Source organism: Cydia pomonella, unplaced genomic scaffold, assembly GCF_033807575.1.
Source record: "Cydia pomonella isolate Wapato2018A unplaced genomic scaffold, ilCydPomo1 PGA_scaffold_207, whole genome shotgun sequence".
Classification (NCBI taxonomy): domain Eukaryota; kingdom Metazoa; phylum Arthropoda; class Insecta; order Lepidoptera; family Tortricidae; genus Cydia; species Cydia pomonella.
Genome location: NW_026907847.1, coordinates 156,243 through 163,859, shown reverse-complemented (window position 1 = coordinate 163,859; position 7,617 = coordinate 156,243).

Below are 7,617 nucleotides of genomic sequence, written 5' to 3'. Positions count from 1 at the left end.
GAATCTTTCTTGTACCTAATAATAGCGTAGCAAGTTCATGACTGTTAAGTCTAGATTAACAAGAATTGTAATTAAGAACAACTCTCATTAAGAAGGTTATTGTTAAGTCTGTGGGAAGTGACACTGAGTTATGACGTAGCAGACAGGTAATAGGTAATTTACGCTTGCTCAATATCTAGTTTTATATGACTGAAAGGAAGCTAACCAAAAGTTTAAAGATTCCTTTTTGTTTCTCCATACAATCAGATACCAAATACCAACAAGAGGTTAAAAAAAAGATTGCAAATTTTGAAGATACGAGTATATGAACGTTGCAAGTTAAATAAAAGATTATTTTTACTTTTCTTTTAATTTAATTTTTCGTTTGTCCGTTATAAAAATATTATCAAACTACTAATTTTACGGTCTTTTATAAAGCAATCTAAGGCTCGGAGTTTTGATGAAGGTAACTTGCGATTAGTATAGTGTTGATACTAATCGCAAGTTATCTTAAATTGTGGGACTTACAAATTTGCATATTTTTGAATCAATTAAAAAATAGTTCTCCATTTAATAGGTTTACAATAGTTCATTGAGCTTAGTAAGTACTTTGAAAACGCTACGTAAAAAAATCACAAATATTTCAGTCGATTTATAAAACTCCCTGGCGTTGTCATTTCATCGTTTTAGTCTATTATCACTGCTAAAACTCGTAAGGCGTCACTTACATCAGATTCACTATTTATTTCAGTTGTTGGTTCATAAACGTTAAGGTCAGAATTTCTTATTGTGTCACTTTTAAAATCGTCGTGTTCATAATCTTGTATATTAACTCTTGTTTTAGGATTATGCACATTTAAAATATCACTTAGAGCACCAACCATTTCAACAACGTCATTGTTCGGCTCAATAACGTCACTGTCATTTCTGAATTCCGCAACCAAGCGCTCTTTCATGAAAAAATTATGTCCATTAATTTCATATGTTGTCTGATGATTTTCTATATCTCCTTCACAGCAGCGATGGAAAAAAAGGTTTACAACTGGTTTTCCATGGATGGAGCTCAATACTATGTACAGTATAATGAGTACAAGTACGCAGAAAGTCAGGAATCTCCACCACATTTTTCCACCATCGTGTGCGACTGCTCTGCGCCAGAGTCGATGACTAATGACGCCAGGAGGAAAACATTGAACATTTTTATTCAATCAACGCGTTCATCGTTCGATTGTTTGCTTCCTACTTAGTGATGCGCGACTTTTAATGGTAACTTGAAGTGCATTTTTTTTCATTGAATCGTAATTTATCTATTTAATTTAAACTACCATGTGTCACAGGCCTAGGTGTCACACGCACGTTGCTGACAAATATCACGTTATAAATGAGCGTTATCTAAATACTCCTATAAAAAACAAAACAATTCTTGTACATACTGACAGGATAGAAATAAATCTTAAGGTGGTATTCGGATTGCGACCGCAGCTACAATACTGTGGCGGCATTACTGCTGTGGTACTGTCAATATCCTTAATAAAATGAGTGATGGATTGAACGTTCTAATTTTGGCAGTTATGTGGAAAGGAACGTCACTTAAGCCTATTAAAAAATAAAAAAAAGAATATAGTTTAAGACTTAGTTAAGGTTGAATTTTAAAGTAATGTCTTGGAATTGTATAGAACGTGTCATTCATGACGATGCATGCCTTGACTCGTATTGTCATGTTATTAAAGGTTAGATTTGACAAATCTGCGCGTCATCGTGGATGATACGGCATATAATCATAAGCGTTGACGGCTGACCATTAACGCATTAGACTGTCAAAACAGGGTCTCGGGTTCGAACCCCGGCTTGTAACAATGAGTTACTTGAAGCTTTCCAGTGAAGGAAAACATCGTGTGAAAACCGGACTAAATACGTTTTTCGCTGCATATTTTTACAATAATCAAAAAATATAAAAAATTCAAACGTAGGGGCATAGCTATGGTTAATACTGTGAAGGTTTGGAACCTTCACAGTCTTTTTGTTCTCAGTTAAAGATTTGAATTCATTCATTCATTCATTTTGAAAAAAGCTGATTTTTTTAACAGCTGACAAAGTCAATGTCATCTAGTTGTGACCAGTGACAATTAGCTGTCAGGAAGTTCATAAATAAAAAGTGTTTAGCCGAGGAATCAAAGGTAAAGTTATTTTCTCATAGGCATTTAGCCTTAGGCACGACCCGCGCGGATGGTTTGGACACGAGCTACCTTGAATTTGGATCCTTCACAGTCTTCTTGTAGATAACTGGCCTCAGTTATAGATTTGAATTCAGAATTATCGCCTTGCTAATTGAACAAAGATCTGCTGGCCATTCCGAAGGTGGTAACCATCTAGAGTAGTTGAAATTGTAATCTTGCAAAAAGAAGAAAAAATATATATATTATATATCAAAAATCTACGTCTGCGTTTATATTCCCCACCACAGATAGACCGTATCCCTCGTTACAATAAACATCAAATTATGTAAAAATATTTTCCATAATATCAATATCCAGAGAGGAAAATGGGGACTACGTTTGTATGGAGAAACGGCCGTCCCCTGTCGTCTTAAAACTGTGCCTGTTTTAAAATACAACTCAATTTTGAGATGTTTTTATGCTCAGATTTTGATGCCTGTCTATTTTATTTTATCTCACCGTAAAAACCGTTTTAAGTGAAAAAGCGTTTACCCCAGTTAATACTAGTTTCGGTATCGCCTCAGTGATAACACGTTTTCACTAGTTAAAACTAGTTTTTGCTCGGTAAAAACTAGGTTTAACTAGGATTTTTCAGTCAAAACTATTTTTACGTAGGATATTTTAGTTAAAATTAGTTTTCACAATGGGCCTTGGTAAAAACCAGTTTTGAGTAATAATATCTATAGTTACTAGTAGTACCCAAACCCTTGCCTGACTGAGCTTATTTTGAAACTAAGATGATTTGTGTAATATTGTACTATATATATTTATTTATATTGGGGTGGAATTTCCAAGTTATCAAACAGAATTACCAATGCGATCATTTTTATTATTATTTTAATAAATACAATACTTATTACTACTACCTAAAGTGATTGTGAGTAATAATGTATTATTTGAACTATCCGTATCGCTTGGAGTAAAAAAGAGAAGCAGCACACATACTCGTATATTTATGATCAAGTGCGTTTGGGTTGGTGACGGTATGTTAGATTTACAGGCGAATTCTTGTTTAGTCGAGAATGGAGTAAGATCTAATACGATGTATTTCCGATATGACACTGATCGATCAGTGTCAAAAGTGACATTTCTCCAACCAAAAATGTCACGTTTGACACTGACAAATCAGTATCATATCGGAAATAGATCGAATAACTAAAACTAGAATTGGCCTATTAGTTCGACACACTTCAAACGCTCTAACAAATAGTCAAATTAATTTGGTTTACGCATGAACATTTCCAGCAATTTATTATAGAATTCAGCTGTTACGTAAACACATCATAGAGGGCTTTAATTTGTTATTTATAATTAGGTATTGGTAAATAAATTCCCAATTTGCCCTCACGCAAATAACAATGAGAGATATAGGTATGTTGTTAAATATATATTATCCTAAATAATGAAACTTTGAATTCTTAAAAAGTTGATGCCAATGAAACTGTTTAGGCACTTACCTACTCGTATTCTATGTCCTGAATGACTTTAAAATCCATTTAAAGATATATTTAACAACAAGAGCTTTATGCTTTATTTAATAAAAAAATTAAGATTGAATAAAGCAACCACATAACGAGTATATTGTCTCAGCTCAGGGTCAACTGATAGAATGTTCTTATTATAGATTTTAATACTACGAGTAACTACGCTATTATAAAACATTCCTGCTAGCCGCATATCAGTCGCGCTGCAAACGCGCCTCTGGTTTGCAATTAATTGAAATACCGTCCGTCGTCAATTTGTATGCTGATGCCGCCTGTTTGCCTGCCTCCACGCATATTAAGAACCTAAGTATATGGAAGAGCTATTTTTCCATAATATTGTCGATGACTTTATTGCACCTAACGCGGTGACTGCTGCTCGTTTTATTTCCCCCTTGCCGTCATCAGCAAGTACCTTTATGAACTAGAACTTAGTCACTAACAATTTTTTAGGTAGGTACTTAAGTAATAATTTAATAGATACCTTTTAGAATACTTTTTTTCTTAGACAATGAAAATCCACGAAATATGATTATTCGGACAATAAGATGATCAAAATCGCTTCATATACTGGCTTTTTTTATTGAAATGAAATTAAATTAAAATATTTTTTACAGGAAGCTGGTGGACCATAGATAAATATATCTTAAAACTTTATTATACAAAGTGTATTAGTTTTCAGCTTACGTTTTCGGAAAAAATACTTTAATCATAGCGGCCCCATCATGCAAAATGCTTTCTTTTGTATTTTATCTACGGTTTCCTTATCAACCCCTTAAGATAATATAAATAAGAAAAATAATATAGGAACTAAGAAAAATAAATATAATCTTGATTAAGGTCCAGGTTCAAAAGTGTGTGCCAAATTATATTACAAAAACACCTCTAAATTTTTAAAGTTTGGAAGTGTCTCTCGCGCAAACTATTCAGTTTACAAACAAGTGCGAGTCGGACTCGCCCATGAAGGGTTCCGTACCATTTATGACGTATTAAAAAAACTACTTACTAGATCTGGTTCAAACCAATTTTCGTTGGAAGTTTGCATGGTAATGTATATCATATATTTTTTTTAGATTTTTCATTCCGTTATTTTAGAAGTTACGGGGGGGGGGGGACACACTTTTTTTCACTTTGGAAGTGTCTCTCGCGCTATCTATTCAGTTTAGAAAAAAATGATATAAGAAATCTAAATATCATTTTTGAAGACCTATCCATAGATACCCCACACGTATGGGTCTGATGAAATTTTTTTTTTTTTTTTAGTTTTATGACGTATTAAAAAAAACTACTTACTAGATCTCGCTCAAACCAATTTTCGGTGGAAGTTTGCATGGCAATGTATATCATATATTTTTTTTAGATTTTTCATTCTGTTATTTTAGAAGTTACGGGGGGGGGGGGGACACATTTTTCCACTTTGGAAGTGTCTCTCGCGCAAACTATTCAGTTTAGAAAAAAATGATATTAGAAACCTCAATATCATTTTTAAAGACCTATCCATAGATACCCCACACGTATGGGTTTAATCAAAAAATATTTTTTGAGTTTCAGTTCTAAGTATGGGGAACCTCCAAAATTTATTGATTTTTTTCTATTTTTGTGTAAACATCTTAATGCGGTTCATAGAATACATCTACTTACCAAGTTTGAACAGTATAGCTCTTATAGTTTCGGAAAAAAGTGGCTGTGACATAATCGGACAGACAGACGGACATGACGAATCTATAACCCTTTACGACCGGTTCGATATAATTCTGCAAATTACTTTTAAAAAATCCTGCCCGCAAGTAAATTGTCTTTTCGAGCTCAGACCTATTCCGATCGAATCTGCAGACATTAGCGACACGTTTCAGTACTAAATACCGCAGGTCAGTAGGATCAGTCCGTCGCGAGACTGCTTTGAAGATGGTGGCATTTTTTGATGGGAGCAGTGGCACACGTAAGTTCTTAATTTTGTATAATTTTGGTATCAAACTTGTTATTTAATACTTAATTATTACAGTAAAAGAGTTATGTGTGTTTATTTATCACAAATTAGAGTAACAATAAGTTATTAAGGGGAAACTACATGCTCGTAAAAAAGAAGTGCACGAATTTGTGGGTTCGGCCGTAGCCCGTAAATCGATGGTCATAACTATTTGCAAGTTTTTGTCTATCCGGCTTCTGCGCAGAAAATCAAATCAAAAGAAATAGTCATATGTTTGATAGTTTTATAATACTTTTCGTTTTGTAATGTTAGATTTGTGTTTTTTTTAAGCGTCCATTAAGAGGCAAAAAATTCCTTGAAATTTTGTGCAATAATGATACGAGTATATCACATGTTGAGGAATTATACGATGACCTCGAAGAATTCCCTTATTCGCTTTTTGAATGAATTGAAAACGAAATCAAAGAATCAACGACGAATACGATGAGATGTACCTAAAGATCTGCTGATGGTGACAGACCCAGTGTCACTAGTTCGGAGGAAAGACAACAAATATGTTTTCCTACTGTCCAACTGCTCGGGAACGATCAGCATTAAGGTTGTCAAGAGATGAGAGATAAAGATTCGGTCATACGTGTATGTTACAGCTTCAGAAAAAGTTATGAACTAATAAACCCATGGGAGACCTTTTTTTAAACAAGGAGATGGACACTGAAACTAAATTCTTTCTTTCTTTTTACATGTGAATGAATCAGTATTCATTTTATGGATATTCGCTTGATTGTGATGCCATAGGCCGTCCTAGGTGCGAAATACTGGATTTACTCGATTTTCGCTTCAAAATCTTAGAAATGTTGGTTAAACCACCAAGAAAACGACGTAGTGAAGCATGTCTGAGGCGTCTGAGTGATGTTTCAGATGATGCTTCAATTTGACGATACCAAATCTCCAAGAGCCCGCCAATTTCAGACTGCTTCAGACTGCTTCAGCAGGGCTATTACTCGTTGTATTAAATGCAACGTGTTCGTTACACATCAAAATAATTTTTTCAAGCATTTCCTTTAGATGTAGTTGAATTGAGAGTACTCTACAATTGTTGATTATTGTTTTTAATCATTCTTTAATCGTTAAGATGTTGATTCTTAAAGAAAATTGTGATAATTATGCTAAATTGAATACTGATTACTTCATATGCTATGCATGTGCAGCATACACATGCATTGTTCTGTAAAATGTTGCGTTTTAGTCATATTATTTTACAAAACTCAATGAATTTGCACGTTCGTGCATTTCCAGATAGTTCCTGAACGTCACTTTCATGCACGCGATTTTTTTTATGATAAAGGACACTAGGATTTTTTTTAACATTTTATACGCGTATTTTATAACAATTAAAAACGGTTCACACGCATTTTTTATGAATCTTTGCAAAATATTTTTCCCGGCCGTAAAGGGATAAGGGTTCCGTTTTTTGCCATTTGGCTACGGAACCCTAAACAAATGATACTAGAAACCTCAATATCATTTTTGAAGACCTATCCCCCACACGTAAGGGTTTGATGAAAAAAAAAATGTTTTTTAATTTTATGACGTATTAAAAAAAACTACTTACTAGATCTCGTTCAAACCAATTTTCGGTGGAAGTTAACGTCAGGCATTAAGCAAAGTTTTAAAGTCAATATAGGTACTCGTAGATAATCCTGTTTTTTCCTAGTATATCAGATACGCATTTACTATTTACGAATTAGTATACCAAATAGATTATATAAAATATTACTAAAAGCTACCTAAAGCCTTACAGTTTTTGAAACCCGGAAATGATGCTGATGGTTACATGCGTTCCAATCTTCATAAAAAACATGTATTTGCATATCTGGTCCAGCAGGTCTCCAAGTCTCCATTACAATTTAGCAGGGTGGCACAGCGTGAATCATGAGGAACTTTGATGTTACAACATCGATCGGAAATCATTAGGACCCTTGATGTTACATCGGTCGAGAATCATGAGGACCTT